We start from the raw sequence: 22,934 nt of genomic DNA on the forward strand, positions 1-22,934 counted from the left end.
TATCTCTAAGGAAGTCCGAGAATTTTGTCAAGAACAAAATATTAACAGAATATTTAGCCCAGTGGGTGACCATAGAGCTACGAGTCTGGTTGAGCGGCTAGTTACAACAATTAAAGAACGACTTTTTGTCATGGCACAAGAAAATCCTAAGCCCTCGTCAGAAATCGCATTACTAAAGATCATAAAATGCTTAAAAACGGTAAGGCAACAATCACTAAATTGCTCTCCTTTTGAGGCACACTTCGGTAGATCACCAAACACGATTTGGCATTTTTTAGTCAAACTGCCGTCGTCACGAAACCTAGATTGGAACAAAACATTGTTATGTATAGAAAAAAGAAAAAAACTAATGTGCCGAGACAGAAAACACGACTTGGATACTCCTGTTGACATTGAAGACGGATACCTGGACGAAGACTCATCTTCATCGGACGATATATCTAACGCTGTTAGATATGTACCCACTAGCTCTGGTTTCCCGGTCAAGGTCCTCTCTCGCGCTGAGAAAAGAGAAGCTCTAGGCGTCGAAAATCCCGTTCTGAGTTACACGTCGGGTAAGATCCTCATCTATAGAAAAGTATAAGATAGAAAGAAGCACGAACCATTCTATTGAGAACTTAAGGAGAAAATAGTAAGGGAATCAGATCATACAATTACGCTAAGAAATGGGAAAATAATACGTAAATCTGATTTAGCTGTGAAAAGACCATCTGTTCCGAAGAAGATTAGCCCAAGAATGAAAAACCTATTTATGAAATTTTTTGCCCCAAAGGAAGACAACAAAACCAGAGAGAAAGGTTGGAATTAGGAGTTCAAAGTCGACACAGAAGAAAAAAATTTACAAGCGAAATTCGAAGAATTAGACATTGCAAGACGGAACGCCGCAATGAACAGTTCAAGAGAAACACTTCTGAGAGAGGAGGAGGAGGAGGAAAAAAACGATTAAGGTACCCTATTGGTCTTGAAAACATACTTGAGGCAAGCCTGCCGGGACAACCCACCTGCCTACGAAACAACACGCCAGAACGAAAACGATGAACCTACTTGCCGAAATACTATCTGACGACGATGCCAGCGATTTTATTCTACTGTAAAAAAAAATTTTGCCTCCGGTTGTTTTTTGTAAAGTTAGGGTGGTTCAAAAGTTGCCAAAACTTGGCCATGCTCTGAACTATTTTTAACCACTCGGTTATAATGCCGAAAGTCTAGTGCAATTTATTTATGTTCGGCGAACTATCCAGCACAATAAAATCCTTCCAAAATGAAGGATTTTTCCCAAATCGAGGCAAGCTAGCCGGTCGTATCAAATATTGCACTCATGATATTGTTCAAAAATTAGGGGTTTAAGTTATATTATAGAACAACACCTACTTGATACCGATTAAGGGGCAGTCGAAGCACTCGTGGCTTCGCCCTAATGTACGAGCAGTCTTTTTTCGATTTAATCTTGTTCCTTTTTGCGTCTGAATTTCCTCCGAGCTTTGATACTTAAATGTAAATAGATAAAATTTTTAAAAATTGTTTCCGCGTTGTCTCACCTAAGGGTTCGACCTGCTGCTTTCCTGCCTGCTGTTTCTTCAATTACTCATTTTTCTTGATTCCATATTCAATAGTCATGTTTTTTTCTTGGTGTTTTTTCTGGTTTTATTCAATTTGATTGCTGATGTTAATAGTATCCATGAGGCTACTGCCAATCGCAGGCTGGTTGTCCTCAAAAGAAACTGAAAATGGGTTTCTTTGAAGAGCTGATCTGAAAATTCCTCTAATTGGAACGTTTAAAAAGATTTCGAAAGTTTTATCGAATTATTAGGCTGATCAAACGGTCAAACTGATTCTCTCCCCAATCAATTTTAATCAAAGTTTTTTGAGCCGCAGGCTTTTTTTAAAAAAAGGCTTTTTTTGAAAAATTTTGACCGAAAATTGATCAAGGGAGGTTCCTAAGGGGAAAAGAGAAGAGGGCGTGTCTCTCTCTTCTTACTCCCCTGGTTTAAGCCAAACAAACTCAATAAAAAACTCAATAAATGAAACGAATATATATTTTTTATGTTCATTTTTTGCACCTCCGGATTGACCGTTCTACAAAAATAGCCGTATGTCAGAAGATTTTTCACAATTTGCTGAAAGTTTTTTCCCTTTTCACAACTTTTAATGAAAATAATTAATAAATACCACAAAAAAAACGAATTAGAAAAAATAAGAAAAAGTCGTAACCTATAATCTTAATTAAAAAATCTTAAAACTTAGAAAAAATTTTAACTTTTATTAAAAACGTTTTAAAATGTTTCAAAACCGAAACCTTTAATTTTTTGAAAGTGATTTATGTAAAAATTGTCCGATGGTTGTTATAGTTATTGGTTTTGAACAACATTGGTTCTTTTGCGTGATACCCCCTAAATGATGAAAAAAAATATAACTAAATTGGATCATAATTACTAAGAAATGCAAACTATTATTAAGAGACTTAGCAAAACGAAGCTTTTTTAATTAGCTCAAACTCAAATTGATTCTTGCCATTTTCTGCTTGTTACTTTCATAAAAAGGATGCCAAAGGCGTTTTCAATGGTCGTTTGATTTGCTCTTTTTGCCTTTTTCTAGCATATTTTTGAGCTCATTATATCAGCTCTGCATTTTATTTCAAATCATTCCAAATTTTTATAATAATTTAATCTTTTTTTATTGTTTAGAGGGATATAACCGGCCGAAAAGACTTCGAACAATTTTAAAAAAGTTTTGAAGGTTGTTTCATTTTTTTTGTGTTATTTAGGGGTTGAGAAAAGTTTTGGCGTCAATAAAACTTCATTTTCGGTGAACTGTATTTTATAGCTGTCAGGGCATATGTAGAATTTCGATAATTAAAAAAAAATAAAATCTTTTTTAGATAATTTCTAGTAACTGGAACCTGATCTAAACTACATTTTATTATTAGATAAATTAGATATTTTACCACTGTAAAGTATTTAATATTGACCAATCATAATCCATCCAACTAACAACCCACTTATTTGTAAGTGCTGAAATTGCTTGTAATTTCAGCACCAGAGAGATTTGAATTTAACTTAGAAATTAGTTGCCTCTCCAAGAGAACTTCAGCTGCCGCAATAAGCCAGTATACTCTAGATCTATTGAGCCTAGCAGAGACTAGTTAAACACCCTGAGACTAGTAGATATAAGAGTAAGATTAGGATCGGTATTAGACTAAAAAATTGCACGAATCTATCCGGCCGAAAATAAGATAGCGTGACGAGCAGACCTTGTACCCTATCCGAAATTACTCTATGAGTTAACCACATCGGACCTAACTCATCTGGTGCGACCATAAGTCTCGAACAAGCAAGACCTTAATAGCTTAGAATTAACCAAAAATAGATTAGAAATTAGACAAAACATTTTAAAAATGTTACACGATAATAACTTAATTGAAATGTCTCTACGACTCAATAGATCAGAGCCGATATTCCGCACAATTCTAGAACTACCAAGTATTGGAAGAAGACCTCGGACAAGAGACGATATACGACTACGTAAAAACTTACCATTTAATTTTATGGTTGTACGGCAAAAGCCAACACAAACTTTTATATTTAGAATCTTATTAGCAATGAATATAGATTTTCATTTGCAAACATAAAATTTGAAGGAAATCTTCATGATTATTTCAAGCGCTAAACAAAATTTTTCATGTACAATAACGATTGATAAAAAGATCTCAGATCGTTTTCTCAACTTCTGCAGTTTTATATAAAACATATTTATTTGAAAAATATTTATTAAAAAATAAAAATAAAAATTAGTTGCATGACAATAAATTGTTAGTATATGTAAATCATCATGTTGTTCCAGCTTCATCACCTAAACATAACAGCAATCATAAGCTAACTAACATCATAAAAAACTAAAGCTTTATATCAATGAATTTAAACCATTTTAAACTTAAATTTACTATATTTTAAACCAGATCATCAAGGCTTATCCTTGGATCTTAATAAATTTTTCTAAATCATCAATTTTTAATTCTGATCATCAAGGCTTATCCTTGGATCAAAAAGAACACTTTTGTTCTCCCCCACCCACTTATTAAGTGTCTAACGACCTCAAACGTCAATTCACTACCCAACCTTTTCAAAAGACCCAGGACTAATGGAAAATTTAAATAACACTAACCATTCAAATTGAGCTAAACAGTGAAGAACTTCGGTTATTCATGCTTCACTTGAACCCTCCTCTTACCAGACCCAGGATAGATCTTGACTTAGTAAGTTTAAAATAGTATCTAACGAATTACTTGCGTTCTAACTATACCTGAAACTTGTGGATTGATTTACTATTCTCCAACCCTTGAACACAATCACTACCCCTAAGTAAGATTAAGTAAGTTAACACCTTAACTTAGATTAGCCACGAGAAAGTAGAAAATCATTCTCCGGAATCGATATACTTTTCTCTCCAACCTTGAACAAAAAGACCCAGGTTAAGCTAACCAAAAAATCGTTAGGACTAACAGTCTAGGAAATTAAAATCACTAATAACTTCTTGCATCCCTCACCTTAAACCTTATGTCATTCAAAAATTTAGGAAACAAACAAACAATCGTTATACACAATTGAGAAATAGACAACCAAAAATATGATCTTGTAAGAACCCCACATACACAAACAGTTGGATACATTCGAACAAAACGACAAACAATAAAAAGAAAAAATATAAACAAACAAAGACAAATCACACGAAAAAGATTTTCAAAAAATAGAAACGCATTTTCTGAATCAGAAGCAAACAGTTTAGACGAACTATACAAATTAAAAGAATAAATAAATAAAAATTGCCCCATCTATGATCAATTATATTTTTCCGACTCAGAAACAACTTCAAACTCATCAAAAAGAGGAAAAAGAAGAATAAAAAGCAATATAAACACAAACCAGTACACTTATATAATTGGAATCAACCAATTAGACATATTGATAGTTATGTATTAACAGTCATCAAACGAAAAAATGAGCCACACTCGAAGTGACGAAAGTCCAGATGAAGAAACAGTTTTTCCAATGATAGAGGACAAACACGATTTTGTAAAAATATTTAGAATTTTCGAGAGTATTCATAGAATACATCAAAAGCATACAATATCATAATTCACAAAGAGCAAACTCAATATTCACTAACGAAGTTTTTGCAATAATATATAGTTATTTATCTATATTGGAAAAAACAGAAGTTCAAAGCACATCACCGACAGAAACATCCAAACATACAAAAGTAAGAAACGAAATCACAATATTTTCAACATTTATACATATAATCCGCGAAAATTTCACCAATAATGATGTCTCGCAAAACACTAAACATGATTTGCAGAAATTTTAGCATGGTTTATAATAGACTATTTTACCCACAACATAGATTTAATTTCACAAGCAAGAAAAAATTTCAGACCCCAAAGTACCAATGACGACACTGTCATTGCGGAACTATCAGATTACGTTTGGGACCCTGAATGGTCTCATCCAGCATTTTTAAATATTCCACAAGATATCTCGAGTCAAGCGATAAGTACAATTTCATTTCACAGAGATTATGTAAAAGTAATACCATTAACGATAGACGCAACACCATTAAGTTATAATACATTTTTACTTGATACACGAAATAACAGGTTAAATTCAACAGTCATACATAATGAAAATCTCAATGGAACACGAAATCTTATACAGCAAGATATTCAAACACCATCACACTTCATAAATGAAGAAGTAGTCCAAACAACAGTAACAACCACACAACAAAGTATTTCACCAATACGTCCAAATCTAACAACACCAAAAAATATATATACATTACTACCACAGGTAACCTTACAGTCAACCGTTAAGCCTTCGGTTGCTCCAAAATACTCACATATGGACTATCAGACGTATAGACTAATGACAAAACCGTCAAAAACACGAAAACCGCTCACAAAAAAAAACACTTTTGCTGAACACAATTATAATTATGCACACCAAAAAAATACAAAACAACCCCCCCCCCCCGAAAAAATACACAAAATTTGAATCACGTATGTTCACATTATTGGAATCTCCCAAATACATCGACCAATTCAGTAATTTTCCCAGATAATCCACGCCCTCCTCAGGATCATAGTGAAAATTACCCATTTTTTCAACAAAATAAGAACAAACAACACACACCTTATAACACAAATTACTTATCATCTGATGATGATGATTACTATCAACCAGATATTTTTGCACCATATACCAAAGAATATTGCAGACAGAGACCGCTACAGTCTCAACCATCTCAAAATATAAAAATTTACCCACAAAAACCAACAGGTATACAAAATCCACAACAAATGCATATACAAAACCCATTTAATACACAATCTTTTCAACCAATACAGCCGCAAAACCCAATGACTATACATTCTAATCAACCAACTCAAATTCAAAATGAAATACCGCTTCCATATTACCTCCAGCAACACGAAATAACAAAAAATCAACTTTCAAATTTTTACAAATGCCAAATGCCGCAGAATCACTACAGATGACTATGAATCCATACCTCATGGGTGGATCATCAATAACATCCAATAAACCACTGATGGTATTCACAGGAACAGATCCTGAATATTTTGTAGAAGATTATTTAAACGCAGTCACATCAAAATTAATTTCAATATAGGACCTGAACCAATTAATACGCCACTCCATCAAAATTGGATACATAGGCGCACAGCGTTAATACAAAAAACATTAGATGGCGCAGCTCAAAAATGGTTTTCAGTATTACCCATAGAAATAAAATCAGATTGGAAAAGATTCACACAAGAATTTTCAAAAATGTTTGATTCTGAAAGAAACAAACAACACCAAAGAGTTTTATGCAACGAAATACGCAGATTACCAAATGAAACAATTAAACAATTAGCAAAACGAATCGAAACACTAGTTCAAAAGCATATTCACTTAATACACATGACTACAAAACACAAAAATAACAAAAAATTTTAATGATGACCTTAACACCTCAATTAAGGAAAATAGCTATAAAAAAGAGAGCATCTCATCCTTCCTCAATTCGAGAACCAGATTTAGATTTTAGAAAATTAGTAGATAAACTAGAACAAGCAGAAATCACAACGAAACTTGAAGAAACAGAAAATCTAAAACTACAATATGTTAATCGAATTGAAACAAACACTACACATATAAATAACATACAGGAGTCAGATACAGACCTAGTTGAAAAAATCACTGAAATACTAAGTATTTATGAAAAACACCCAAATTTTAAAGGCAAACCACCTTTCAAAAAATGGTGTAATTATTGCCGACGATACGGACACAGTATTTCCGAATGCAGACAAAAACAACAAGATAACCAAAACAAACCTCAAAAGCATAAAGAACCAAATAAATCGTTCCATCAATACATGAAAAAAGACCAAAATCTACAAAACAAAAATATATATAGTAATAAAAGTTCAGGAAAACCACTTCCAAGCAACTCAAATTACTCAAAAAATCAATCACCATATATCTCAAGTTATAGAGGTAGATCGCCCGAACGAAGAAATTCACCGAATTTCTCACAAAATAGACATAACCGATCGAATAGCCAAAATAACCAAAATAACTATTCACGATCAAACTCAAACAAAACAAAATTTGTTTCTGCATTCATTTCCCATTCAAACCCAAGGAATAGACACTATTCCAATAATATCGAAACTCATCATACAACAGAAACAGAAACTATTCACACAATAGAATATAAGTTATTCAAACAATCGAAATCAGAACTATTCAAGCAATAGATCGAGAAATAACTCATACAATAGATTGAATTCTCACAGATCAAATGATAACTATCAAAACAGATCACGAAATAATTCACAAAACCGAAACTCAATTTACAATAATCGATACAGAAATTATTCCCAATAACCACACAGGAATAATAACCATTATCATAATTCTAAACATCGATACAGAAGTAACACACCAAAACATCAAAGACACATTAATCAAGTGCAAACAAATGAAGAAGCAACATCAGACCCCCGAGGTATTGATGACACAGGAAGTAACGAATTACAACTAAATCATATAAATTGTGAATCATCAGATACAGAACGTGATACAGATAATACCATCTCTGTAAATATGATAACAGTCGAAAACGACTATGAACCTATCATATACCAACAACCTTTTACTTCACATATATATGAAAATCAATTGGAACTCCTTCATAATTATTACATTGGACCAATTAATAATAATACACAAACTACACAAGAAGTAAACGAAATTAACACGGTAATTAAACCTGATAAAAAAGATGAAACACAATGCTCAAACACAAAACATATTTATCAAAACATACAAAAAGAGTAACCAAGAGAAAAAATTTTGACAATCCCATTTCTCTTAGAGAGTCCAAGAAGTAAAGAATTTCAACCACCAGATCTTGAAATTGATTTTTAATCGACTCAGGAGCAGAATCAAATATAATTAATATTCCCACATGGAATGAAATTAAAACACTACATCCAAACTTAACACCTCTTGAAACATCTAGTAAATTGGCAACAGCACAAGGATCAACATTAGTAAACTATGGAAAAATCCAATCATTCCTCCTTCCCACAAGAACAATGGAACAAAACATGATTTTGAACAAGCCCTTTAAACATACATTCCATATTACTGATATTAAGCACAATATCATTGGCATACCATTTATTACTAAATATATACCAACAATAAATATCTTAAATAGTACAATCCATATCAAAGACAAGTATACAAACACAAAAAACACAGCCTTAACATTCTTCCAAAGATTAAACAAACAACCTCCATTTTTCTCAAAATTTTACCCCATTTATAATCAAAAACGGAAACACCTGAAACCACTATCAGGAAATATATATAATTTTTCAATAAAACAAGTTCATCACTATGACAAAAGACAAAACAAGCAACAACTTTTTAAGTCAGACTTCGAATTTAAACCTATTCACAAATTTTTCAAAATTACAATCTCATCTATAAAATACTCAAAAAATACGAATTCCGACATTATTTCATTACATGTGTATAACAATACACCATATCAAATAACATTACCCTTAGGACTTTTAGGATATTGCGAAACAAATGCTACAATTTCACCTATAATTGAAGAACCTAACGAGTAAATAATATATTACAACTAATAGATTTTGTCAATCAACAATTCTTAACGAAGAGTTATCCATAAATAATAAAATAAATAATGAAAAAAGAAATACAGATTGTTTCACAAAAACACCATATTTTAAACCGACATTCAATATAACAAATTACCGAAAAGAACAACAAAAATTTTTAACAATGTTTAATTTTCAACACTCACAAATCACACAAGATGAATTTGACAAATTAGCAAAACAACTGTTAAAATATTCAACAGTCTACGCTACATCAAAATTTGACGTTGGAAAAATCAGTTCATCACTACACCTCCCATTAAGACCTGACGCATTTTTCAAAAAACAAAGAGCAAGTAAAGTACCGATTCATTTACACGACAAGGTAAATAGATTACTTGATATTTTAGAACAATACGAATTTATCTCACCAGTAAATAAAGAAGAACAACCAAAAGGAAACACCATCATTAACCCTGTTATCATTCTAGCAAAAGGTGAATGATTAAAAATAGTTTTAGACGCTAGATACCTCAATTCACTAATTGACGAATCAAAATGCAATTGACCTATTGAACCAATACAAGTTATCTTGACAAAGATAAATGGTAAATACTTCACAACCGCAGATATGAATAGTGCATATAACCAAATGCCACTAGATGAACAACCACGACGTTTAACACAATTTGTTATTGGAAATCAACAATATGAATTTAATAGCTTATTCTTTGGAATATCCATAGGACCAGCAGCTTTTTCAGCTTTCATGAGTAAAATTTTTAGACCATTAATACTCCAGAAAAATGCAATCACCTATTTAGACGATGTTTTTATGCAATCACAAACCAAAGACGAAATGTTTACAGTTTTAGAACAATATCATAAAATGATTCAGAACGAAAATCTGAAAGCAGCCCCCGATAAATCACACTTCTTTTTAACACGCGTTAAATTTTTAGGACATAATATTGAACGAAACACTATCACTCCATTAAAATCACGCATTGATGCAATCCAAAAACTTCAGCCACCTACAAATAAAAAGAAAATCCAAGAATTCCTTGGAATGTTAAATTTCTTAAGTAAATATGTTTCCAAAATGCAATTATACTTAAGACCTTTCTATAGCATCCTCAGACAACAAAATAATTTTAAATGGACCACTGAACATCAAACACGATTTGAAGAAATTAAAAAGCTTTTGACAGAACAAATTTCAAACACAATCCCAGATCCAAATCAACCATTCTATGCAATGTGCGATGCTTCAATTTTTGGCATCGGCGCAGCATTGCTACAATCCCATAGTGGAACAAATAAAATGAACTTTATATCAGCAAATTCCCGATTATTCACACAAGCAGAGCTACGACTCTCAACTCTAATGAGAGAATGTACAGCTTAAATTTATACACTTACAGAATATGAATTTCTGATATTTGGATCAAGACACCCAACAGTTCTATTCACAGATCATAAACTAATTATATTTCTCTTTACACAAAAATCAAATCCAAATCATAGAGTTTATTGATTTCAACTAATTTCAATGAAATTCCCAAAGTTACATATAGTTTGGACAGCAGGAAAAAACCTTGCATTACCAGATACATTAAGTAGAAATACGCCATCTGAATTATTTACACGAAAAACTACAGTCGAAATACCACAAAATATTAAATTTTATCTCGCAAAAGATGAAACATCATCCCGACTAGAATGCAACTATGCAGTAAAAACTGACATTGATCAATCACAGATAAATAATCTACAACATTTTCCACTCTACTTAGATTGCCAAAATAATCACTACAAAGTTAATTTACTAGGCCTACGAAGTTAATTTACTTTTAAACCAATTCCATACTCACAATGGATAAAAACTAATACTCAACAAAAGAGAATAAAACAACACTCACAAAAAAAACCTTTTTCCACTAATTGAAAAAGAAAATATGATCGATAAAATAAACTTATCAGGACCACAAACAAAGGATTTAAAATACACAATCAACCATTTTTTTACCTCCATGACCCACTTGACACAATCCCCCTATCAAAACTAGAAATTGACAAAATTTTTCTCCCCCCAACAGATAAAATTACACTTCAATTTTTTAAGCAATATCAAAATCTCGATCCAGTAATTAGACAACTAAAATCATGGCACAAATACAAAACTAAGCCCGTAAAAGCAGATACCACAATTTTAGGAAACAAAACTCTCCTCCGATATTTCAGAAAATTTAACAATACAACAATTAATGAAAATACAGATCTTTCAGAATATCAATTAAAAGATTCTAAAGTTCCCTGTATACCTTTAAGCATGATACTAATAGCTTTTAACATCTCCCATACACAAAATACAAAGGGACACTCCGGATCAGAAAAAACATACTCGAACTTTACACCAAATTTTTATTTCCCAAATGCACCAATTTGGATAAAAGTATTATGCAATGATTGTATAATATGTCAATTGAACAAACCATATCCAAACCAAAAACAAATAGCACAAAAACAAGATTTTAAAGGACTAAGTTTATATTTTAACCATCGCATTTCATTCGACACAAAAGGACCAATTTCACCATCCTCTGAAGGAAACTCCTACATTATGGTCATTGTTGATGCATTCACACACTATGTAGCACTCAACCCAGTACCACATTGTAATGCTTATTATGCTTACACAACACTTTATGAACATTGGATAGCAAAATTCGGATTACCCGAAATCCTAGATACAGATAATGGAACAGAATTTATTAATAATGAAATTATCACACTATGCCACTTATACAACATCAAACATAAACCACGTACATCTCATGCACCTTGGACAAACGGTTTAATCGAAGGTATGAACCGTTCAGTACAAGAATATCTCAGATGTATCATTAATGGAAATGATACACGATACACAGAATGGTCAGCAGATGTAAAATTATTTCCCTTATCATATAATTCACAAATTACGACAACTTTAGGAATGTCAACATATGAAATGGTTTTTAATCAAAAGCCACGAAAATCAATTATGTTACAGCAAATGCACATAAAAATGCACAAGGTTATTGTCAACCAAATAAAGATTCAATTTGTTATAACCTACCTTTCCACACACGTGATGAAGATCATTTTCATCATCCACAAATTCCTAAATTAGCCTCCGGCACTTATACCGAATGGATATTAAATAGAGATAAAAAACACAATGAAATTTGCCAAAAAGTAACAAAGAAATTGTTGCAAAGGCAGAACATTAACAATCAAATTAATTCACGCTTTACACCAGCCACAGATTTAAAAATTGGAACATTTGTTTTAATACCTAACTTTAATACACAAAAAGGAATCTCTAAAAATTACAACCACTTCGAAAAGGATCATACCAAATAATTGCCAAACCCATTGACGTAACATATAAACTCACCGATTCAACCAAAAAAGAAATTGTTCAACATCGTGACAAATTATTACCTTACAACCCAAAAGAGTACGCATTACGCGAATTAACTCAATTATATTCTTTAACAGGTTTAAAAATTATTCAAAATCATACAGAAAAAGAAACAAATGAACAGGACTACTTTCATCATGAAAAACAAAATCAAAAACAAACCACAACTCAAAACAATACAAAAACTCCAGACCCAAAAATATCTCAAAAAGAAAGAAAAAACAGGAAAATGATAGAAAAAATTTTACCACAAGAACAAGTAGAAAAATCAAAACACAGAGAATCATCACGACACGACTTTGAAATCAACCACATAAAAATTACAAAACATTCATCCCACAATCTAAAATATTAAAGAGAGTTGAATTTCAAAAACAATTTTGATTTTAAAAATTAATAATTTTTACACTTCTAAATCATTTTGAACTTTCATAATTTCGAGATAACATGCTGAAACATACGCAACAATTTTAGTTCAGATTCAGCCATTAGGATTCACTCAAATCCGTCAGCTTCTATATCTCTAACACCAAACTATTAGCCGATAGATAATTAAACTCCAGGCATTCAATAACTATAACTTTACAACCTCCAGGTCAAAAATGAGCAACTCGCTAACAATTGACAACTAAAATAAATACCACCATAATATTACAACCCTCCCCTATCTAATAACGCAAAGATCAACAATATTTTCCCAATTCAGACCTCAAAAACCCTCCAACCAAAAATGGCGAATTAGCCTAAAGTCAAAAAGGACCATAATCATTTGGCCTAAAGTACAAATATTTCAAAAATACCCCAGATTATCTACCAAATAAAAATGAAGCTAAGAAGACCTCTCGAACACCATAAAATTAGCCCCCAACAATTTTTCACAAAACTCAACCCACTTAACAAAAAACCAATAAATAATCCGACCACACTCAAATCTCGCCCCAAAGAACAAAAAATATTCAACGAACGAATCAGTTCTTAAATGCTTTTCTCTCAAACAGTCAATATCTTAAAAAATACAATCTTAAATCTTTTCAGAAAATTTCTCATTCTATTCAAACTTTTGCTCATATTTTTTATTAATACTTTTGAAGCTTTAATAATCCTTTTAATAATCTTTTGCAATATTTTTTAAATTTTCTACTCCCTATTTGAAATATATCTCCAACTTTCCCAAATCATTAACCACATTTACAGGTACGATAATTCAAAGTCTATTTAAATCATACGAACAGCTTTTAGTAGAACAGATTTTTTTTTACTCTTCGTAATTTTCATCACATTTTTATGACTATGTACAAATGTGTAAAAAAGGCGATAATCACATTCACCATAGCAACAATACTTTTAATTCTTTTCATCGAAGAATATTACAACAAACATGAATCTTCCCACTAGAAAAATAATTAAATTAGACACATTTCCAAAATTGCTAACCAACCACCACAACATCAGTCTTCACCGACATCCTCCCAAGAAAATCCAATCATACCCACAACTACTCAAAACCCCCAAACATCGACACGAATTTCTTTCCGAGATAACCCATACACTTTCGAAGAACGACACGCTCGCTTATCTGAACCATTAGAACCAGTTCAGCAACAAGCACCCCTAAGTGAACCAATATATACTTTATACCCCCCATTACCACAAGATTTAAATCGAATAAGAAACATTAGTCAAAACCAAAACACAGTCGAAATAAATAGACAAATTATACATCCACAAAGAAATAGAAATTTTCAAACCCCTAGAGTTCATTTTGATATACCCCAATCACCCACACCAACTACTTCAGAAAATCCAAGTAGTACATTATCAGAAACTCCCCCACTCCTTTCACAACGCAGTACTTCAAGTATACCCTCAGATTACTTAGGTTCAACACCAACATCTGAACAAATACGTGAAAATCCCTTTAACCCCCCCCCCCCCCCAATCCCACCGCACGACTACCATATTGGGCAACACACTCATATACACAAGGTGAACTAAACTTGGTAATAATCCAATAGATATCTCTTCTGATACAACACTATCATCATTAACAGAAACATTATCACTCCCGTCAACACCATCATTAAGTCAAATCTCACCGACACTTTTCCCTTTAAACTTTCCAAATAACCTCGACGCTAGATATCGAGAACAATCATCATCAAATACTCCTTTACGATTAGATTGGAACACATTCGTAGCACCTCCCCCATTATTTGGACAACATCAAGAAAGTAACCGACTCCACAGTTGGGCACTCAATAGATTACAATATAGACAAGATATCCACGAAGATATTCGAGAACACAATATTCAAATACTTCAACAAAATAGTCTCCAATTAAAATTCGAAATCATAATCAAACTTAATAATATTGTTCAACACCCTTACCCATTAAATCCACCAAATATAACAGCTCAATCACTACCGCCACCATTTATAACCACTGAAGTAATATACAAATACGATAGATATACGAAAAACAGAATTGGTTACATAACATTTTATAACCCATACTCAGGATTATCATACACATGTATATTCTAAAGATAATAACATTTCAACTCATCTTTTTTCTAATATTTTCCGACCAAAATACAAATCCTTCTCCTCGCACAGGACCCCAGGATTTATTAGTAACACACTATGATTGTGAAGAAAACGAACAAAAAACACTACACAAATATGCAATAAATCAAGTATTACAATGCGAAACAGAACCACAAGCTATAGAAACTACAAATGTAATAGCAACACTGTATTCAAAAGCCCGAGCAACAACAGTCACAGGATATAAGTTTACAGCAACATTTTCCGAAAAGAAAGTACATTGTTCACAAGTTTCAAACGGAAATAAAAACCGACTTGACTACGAATCGTTTTACCAGAGTAACATTGAAAGACTTTTACATCTAAACCCCGACGATTGTAAAAACAAATTACTCAGACTAAATAATTCACAGACAAAACACAGACAGAAAAATAGTAAATTTTCATGTCTTTGCCAATTCTGTACATCAAGCAGAACTTGAACGATATCAAGGACATATTAAATTAGACGAAAAATATCCATATAACGGCGCACACGGACGATTGACGTATGACAGACACGATAAACACTGGATACCACATATTGGAATAAATTACCCTTCAAACTGCAAAGCAGACACAAAAAATAAAGGATATCAACAAATAATGTTTTTTCGATTGGAAAATACAACTTGAAAAATTACAACTCACACGAGATTTAACTGACAACACCATGATCTATCAAGGAATTAGATTACCTTGCAAAAAAGATCAAGGTTATTGTGACCCTACAACAAGGACCCAAGCAACAATTGTTTGGTTTCCCGAAGACACATGCACAACATTTCAAGTAGCAAAAATACACGCTCGAATGATAAAATTTTATGAAAATTTTTTTATTGAATCAATCCCATACGAACAAATGAACCCATCTCGTAAACAAAGCAATGATTTCAAAATCATTCATGATCTGGAAAAAAAATTAACACGTTTTCAAGTATATCAAGAAAGTGAATTTGCATGTAAATATAGCAATCCACTTTATAAAACACAATACTCTGAAATACTTGTCGAATACGAAAAAGGTTTCGACTTGACCACTGGAAAAATAAAATTCGACCCTTATGCCACAAGTCACCCTATTAACGAAGGAACATCATATGTACCAGTTAACTTTTATAAAAGCACAGGTCAACCTGGTGGAAAACTAAAACCATATGACAGTAAAAGCACACGTTTACAAGAATTATCACTAATGAATAGCACCTATTTTGGTAATATTCATTATGATATCCACTTAGACATGAAATTAAACTATACAATTAGTAGAATTTTCCAAGAAATGTCACTTTCTGAATTAGAAACACTACGTTAGAAACACTGCATGTACATCAACTATGCGAATTAGAAAGAACACAAATCTTACAATCACTCGCATTAGCAGTACTAAAAATACCTTACGCAAGATACTTATTATCAGGAAACAGATCAAATATTCTTGACTATGAAGGAAACATTTTATGGTTTTATACTTGCACCAAAAAAGTATCACCATTATATGTTTTTGAAAACAAACGTTGTTATAAAAGAATCCCCATATTCTATAAAAATTAAGTACATTTTGTCGACACACTTTCAAGACGAACATATTTTTGGGTTACCGCAGTCCCATGTGGATCAGAAAATAGCCACAATGTAGTACAATTAAACCCTGACGAAGATAAATACTATCTACTTATCCTACCGTATCCTACATTAATGCAACCACTCAAAAAGTTTTCACCCGAAAGCATCAGAGCTATTGCTCGTAACCCAAACATTGATTTACAATCAATTGGAGAATATTCTAAATCTGATATCCAACATCACATCAGAACACAACAATTTCAGGAATTATTAACACAAATGGACACGATACAACGACAATCAATTGACCAAAATTTAAGAAAACTTGCCGAAACCGCAGGATTTGCAGACATTTATACACAAGACTATAGCGGATATTTTAAAAATATTAAAGACTACATATATTTAAAAGGTGAAAAATACAGACCACAAGATATTTCACCTATAAATATTCTCAGTTTTGTCACCCTAAAGAACGAAATTCTAGATTTTCTAGGATGGCCCTATTACATCTTAGAAAAATTAACTATCTTATACGCCAAGTTTAATTTTATAGGATTTCTTTTCTCACTCTTAAAAGGAATCTATAACACATGCGCTATTCACACACAAGTAAACAGACAAGCAAGTGTAGCACGTATACTATTTGCAGGATTTTTTGGAATTTTTTCATCATCAATTAACAAAATACTTTTAGATGCACAAATAAAAGAATATAATACAAAAATATCCACAAGACCAAGCACATATAACGAAGAACATAGTAATGTAGATAAAACACCTACAGCACCACAGATACCAACCCTACCACAAAACCATCCATTATCATTAGTTCTCCAAAATTTTTGAAACCTAGCAATCACAAATAACCCAAATTTTAGACCAAATACAGCGCAAAGCCCTATTCAGCACATAATGACAAATCATTCACGAAATGATAATACATATGAACAAATTATAGAACAACCTCACACCACAACCTTTCAATCTCAAAATAATCATTTTTTTTAGCCCACAATGAGCCGACAACTTGGATCCCTCCATCGCTCAAATTCCCACCCAGCCAACCTCCAAACTCCAATCCCAATCATACCACTTTTTGCTTTCCCACCTCCCGTTTTTCCGATTATTAATATATCATCAAGCACAAATTCTGATACTAACTCAGATATTTCAGATTTATTTTCTATCTCACAATTTAATAACTCTAATGTAGAAACCCCCGACGAATTTGCAGACTCCAACCATCTCCCTCTAATTATACCCAGACCAACTCCTTTGTTTTTTCAAAACCCCCTTTACAACCAATCCCATCTAATCATCCACTCCCATCCATTTCCACTCCTTCTTATCCACTTCATTCCGACAGATCATATAATAATTTCCCAGATACCCCCCAAATTTCCCAGGAGCTCGATAATTTTATAACATTACAACAACAACTAATACATCCCAAAACTCTCACAATACATCAACTATCATCCACAACAACATCCTCAAATCCAACAACTCCTACACCCCCTACAGCTTACACTCCATCATTAGCTCAGTCATCAACATCCACTGAAACACCTACTAGTACTAACCGAGCTTATCGCACTTTCAAACGAAAATTCCCAAATCACCCATTCCCAAGCAAACCCGGAACAGCCCGAGAATATATTAATCACCCAGAACACACAAATACAAATTTTTTTTAGACATCACCCTACCATCATTCCCGCAGTATACACTAAATACACCTACCATTAATAACGATACACGCAATTTTGTTGATGAGCACGTTTCAATGCCAACACTCCATTGGACAGATTATTATCATTATACTAAACCCTCTGCTTACCGTTAGCTAATACTACTGAAAGTATCGAGAAAGATAAGAACATATTATATCGACTAACCACAACACTAACACCTCGACAATTTAAATACGTTGGATATTAAAAATTATTAAAAACATTCACTGCACCCCGAGCTAACGAATTTGCAACAAAATACTACGATCATAATATCATCCGCCCCAATCAAGACCAATTTTTAGATGAAGACCGCTTTGCAAACCCGCAACTAACAGAAAAAAATTTTCATCAAAACATCATACGTATTCACACTTAATATTTTTGATAGAAAGAATGACCACATTATTTCAGAATCACTAGCTGATATTCAAGCATACGAGAGCTTCTATGATAAATTTCAGTTATTTTCACTAATCTTTCACTTTCTTTCACCACAGGAACGCGATTTGCACTGTTCCCACAATCTTATGTTACGCACTAAACAAACGCACACATATACATACTATCGTTTTATACAAAATCATTTTGATTTGCACACCCCGTCAAGACAACCTCACCATCGTTTTCAGTTTCTTAACTCAAAGTACACGTCACCATTTTTCCTTAATTTTACATATTGCATCAAAGATACTAACTTCCACGGCATCCTCCGCAACTATGACCCAGTTACCCAAATGTATATATTCTGTCCCATCACGAAGACCTTCAATGCCGAAGAATCCAGACCCTTCCTTATCCCGCATGAATTTATCCAGCCTATCGAAATACCCATATTAGAATTCATTCACAATACTAAATATAATCATAAAATATATAACCTCATTCAAAACACACCTTACGAGTTTGCAGTAGGCACAGAAGAACTACACACCATCAAGGCACTTCAATTGCTTTGGCCACTGCTGCAAACTAAAAACATCATACGCATACTAGCCAAGTTACTAACAACATCAGACATAAATCACGACATCTTCTCTTACGGCTTTTTCCCAGAAGACTAAGGTAACTATAAATTAAAATACTTTTCACTAAAAATTCAAACGTATACTAACCATTTTTCATCAATGTTTGATTTCTTCTTTTAGTCTTCACACCACAATCATCTACAAAACAGAAAAAGACAAATAAAAATACAAACTAGTTAAATTATATTTAAACTCCTTAATCTTTAGCACTAAAATTGTTGTAAAATTCATACCCGTTGTAGTAATTTCATTTATAAATTATTTCCCCACGAAGCAGTAAAATTAAATACGATGAAAATTTATAATTTTGAATTTCCCCAAAACGCAGTAAAATTCAAATTCAATGCAATAAATTCATAAAATGAGAAAGCAGTAACCTTTTCAATATTTTCATTCATTCGCACAAGAATTCTATCCAAACTCGCTCAGCTTGCCCACGAATAATTGTATAAATAATGATTTTAATTTTCAAGCTTTCACTATTAACAACTCTATCACACGATAACAAGTTTCAAACTTTCCTTTAACCCGGTTGGAAAGGAATTATATACTAAACCAAACTAACCAACGCAGCTTACTAAACACCACAAATCATAAAATAACAGTATGACTAAGAAAAGAAAACCAACGATTACCAAACCGGATTAACCCAGCTTAAAACTGGATAATTTATTCTTTTGAAGACTATTTTAAAGTCTACGAAAGAAATAATAAAACACAAAAAAGTCGCAAGACAAACCCATACCAAAAACAATTTGATTTTTGAAAAAAGGACACAACCAAAGTAACATAAGAAAGACCAACATAAAACCAACATAAAACGTTATCACAAAACAGGACCTCTCAAAGAAACAGCATGCAATCATACTCCCACTCCTGGCCTAACCCACCAGAGAAGGACGTCCTGAGCATGCTCTATAGCCGGCCTAACCCACCGCGCTACATCCACGCTTTGTGACCACACTCCTATTTTTAATAAGAGGTACTCAAGGGTGAGTAACTCTTCCAAATAACTGAACTAAAACAAAAACGCTTTTGTGAAAACGAATAACTAAGTTCATGATTAAAAACCAAATTAACATAAATTTATAAAATCTAAATCATACTTTGCAGTATATAGATCATACACAACAACAAAGACAAACATCCAAAGACTAGATGATCCCATCACACTCGCACAAAAATTGGCTAAACACAACCGACATGCCGTCCACAATCACGACTCAAAGGATTTAGAGTACGACTTGACTTCGCAGAAAAGGACTTCATTGAACTAGACCAATGACCACCTCGATGCTCAAGTATACGTACAGGTCCGAGTTACAAGGCATCCCTTCCAAACACGATCTTCACGCCACTCCCAGACGAGGCTGCACACAAAACAGTTCTCTGCTAATACAGAAAAACATGACATAGCCAACCATTTTGAAATCGGATTGATTTCATTGAGGATCACAGTCGTTGTCGAATGACGTAATAACAATTTCCTATCCCTGATTCCAGCGTCCTGGAACGTTCATCTTCAAGAGGAACCGGATAAGAAAATGATGTTCGCCAAATACCAACGTTCATCATCCATCCTTCAAATTGCAGAGAAGAAAGATAGCTCTAAAAAACTCTGTAAAGCCCGGATGGGTGGAACCTGATCTAAACTACATTTTAATATTGGATAAATTAGATATTTTACCACTGTAAAATATTTAATATTAAACAATCATAATCCATCCAACTAACAACCCACTTATTTGTAAGTGCTGAAATTACTTGTAATTTCAGCACCAGAGATATTTGAATTTAACTTAGAAATTAGTTGCCTCTCCAAGAGAACTTCAGCTGCCGCAATAAGCCAGTATACTCTAGATCTATTGAGCCTAGCAGAGACTAGTTAAAAACCCTGAGACTAGTAGATATAAGAGTAAGATTAGGATCGGTATTAGACTAAGAAGTTGCACGAATCTATCCGGCCGAAAATAAGCGTGACGAGCAGACGGTGTACCCTATCCGAAATTACTCTATGAGTTAACCACATCGGACCTAACTCAACATGTTTGGTGAGCATCTCACCTCCACCTCAGGTTTTTGTCTACGTGTTATAGCTTACCTTTGATGAGTCATGATATAAATATTGAGAAACAGAATTGAGCAACAAGCCACAGCACAGAAGAAAACCCAGTACACTGCCAGTGAGTATTTCTTTGAGTCAGCCAATGATTCTCGTATATGGCACAAGTCAGATTCTGGGTCGTGTGTGATAGCGAACCAAGACAGTAGAAAAGGTACGCAAGCCATCATCGTATAGTTCAGTGCTGTCGCTATGATTGGGTACCACTTGTTGTACATGCACTTGTCAATATACCAACTAGGGTTTTTGATTACCAAGAACCTATCCAAGCTCAAGAGAAACTGCTCACTGTACGCAGCTGTTATAGTTGTCATTGCTAACCATCTTGAAATTTTACAGGCAGTTTTGGAGAACACACCAAATCTGACACTGAAACAGAAAAAAAATGAGTCTCTTTCGGATAATTTTAAGCCTTTTGCTTCAGACGGTGCTCAGATTTACATGCAATTTTGTTCAAATGTTGCTCAATTTAATGATCAGAGCGTTTTCGTAGAGTGCAGTTTTCTGGTCTTAAATAGCGTAGAAGTTTATCGCTTTGTGATATGCTTAGTTTATATCACCGTTTAGTTTATATTTCATTTTTGACGCAAAAATTTTTTTAATGCAGATATCGAGTAGAACAAATAGTGGAGCAGAATCACATTTAAAAGAGCATGTTTGGAGCGGAATCATGAAAACATAAATGTATAGCCTTTCAAATTTTTGATGCCACCAACAACCTTGACCAAAAACTTCGAACCCTGTTTTAAGGGTAAATTTTTGTCTCTGAGCCGTATAAGTACAAGCAGCCTCGTTTGCCTTGTTTTGAAATTTGATTAGATTTTGCCAAAATCTAAGCCAGACATGTTGAGGAACAGTCAGAAGATTTGTTGCTAGTTCTAAGACTGATCATAAAGTACTGATACTCGCAAAAAAAATTTTATAAAGATTATTTTGCTACTTCTGAAAATCATACAAAGCTGGCTTGCAAAATCATACCTGATCTGTTTATGTATTTTTTGTACCATTTTTTAGAAATACCCAAAAACACCTTTGTACATTCCTTTCTACGAATTCCACGAACCCGATTAAACCAATGGCTTGGGCAATGTCGGTGAATGCCACCAGTATCATCAGCAAAATTGAGGATCTTTTCACGCCCATGTTGCAGAGAGTGGCGATGAACAAACTGTCACATGCGAGTGCAATGAGACACAAAAGAGGAAACAGGACATATGAGTCTGA

This window comes from Symsagittifera roscoffensis, chromosome 6, assembly GCF_963678635.1.
Source record: "Symsagittifera roscoffensis chromosome 6, txSymRosc1.1, whole genome shotgun sequence".
Taxonomy (NCBI): domain Eukaryota; kingdom Metazoa; phylum Xenacoelomorpha; order Acoela; family Convolutidae; genus Symsagittifera; species Symsagittifera roscoffensis.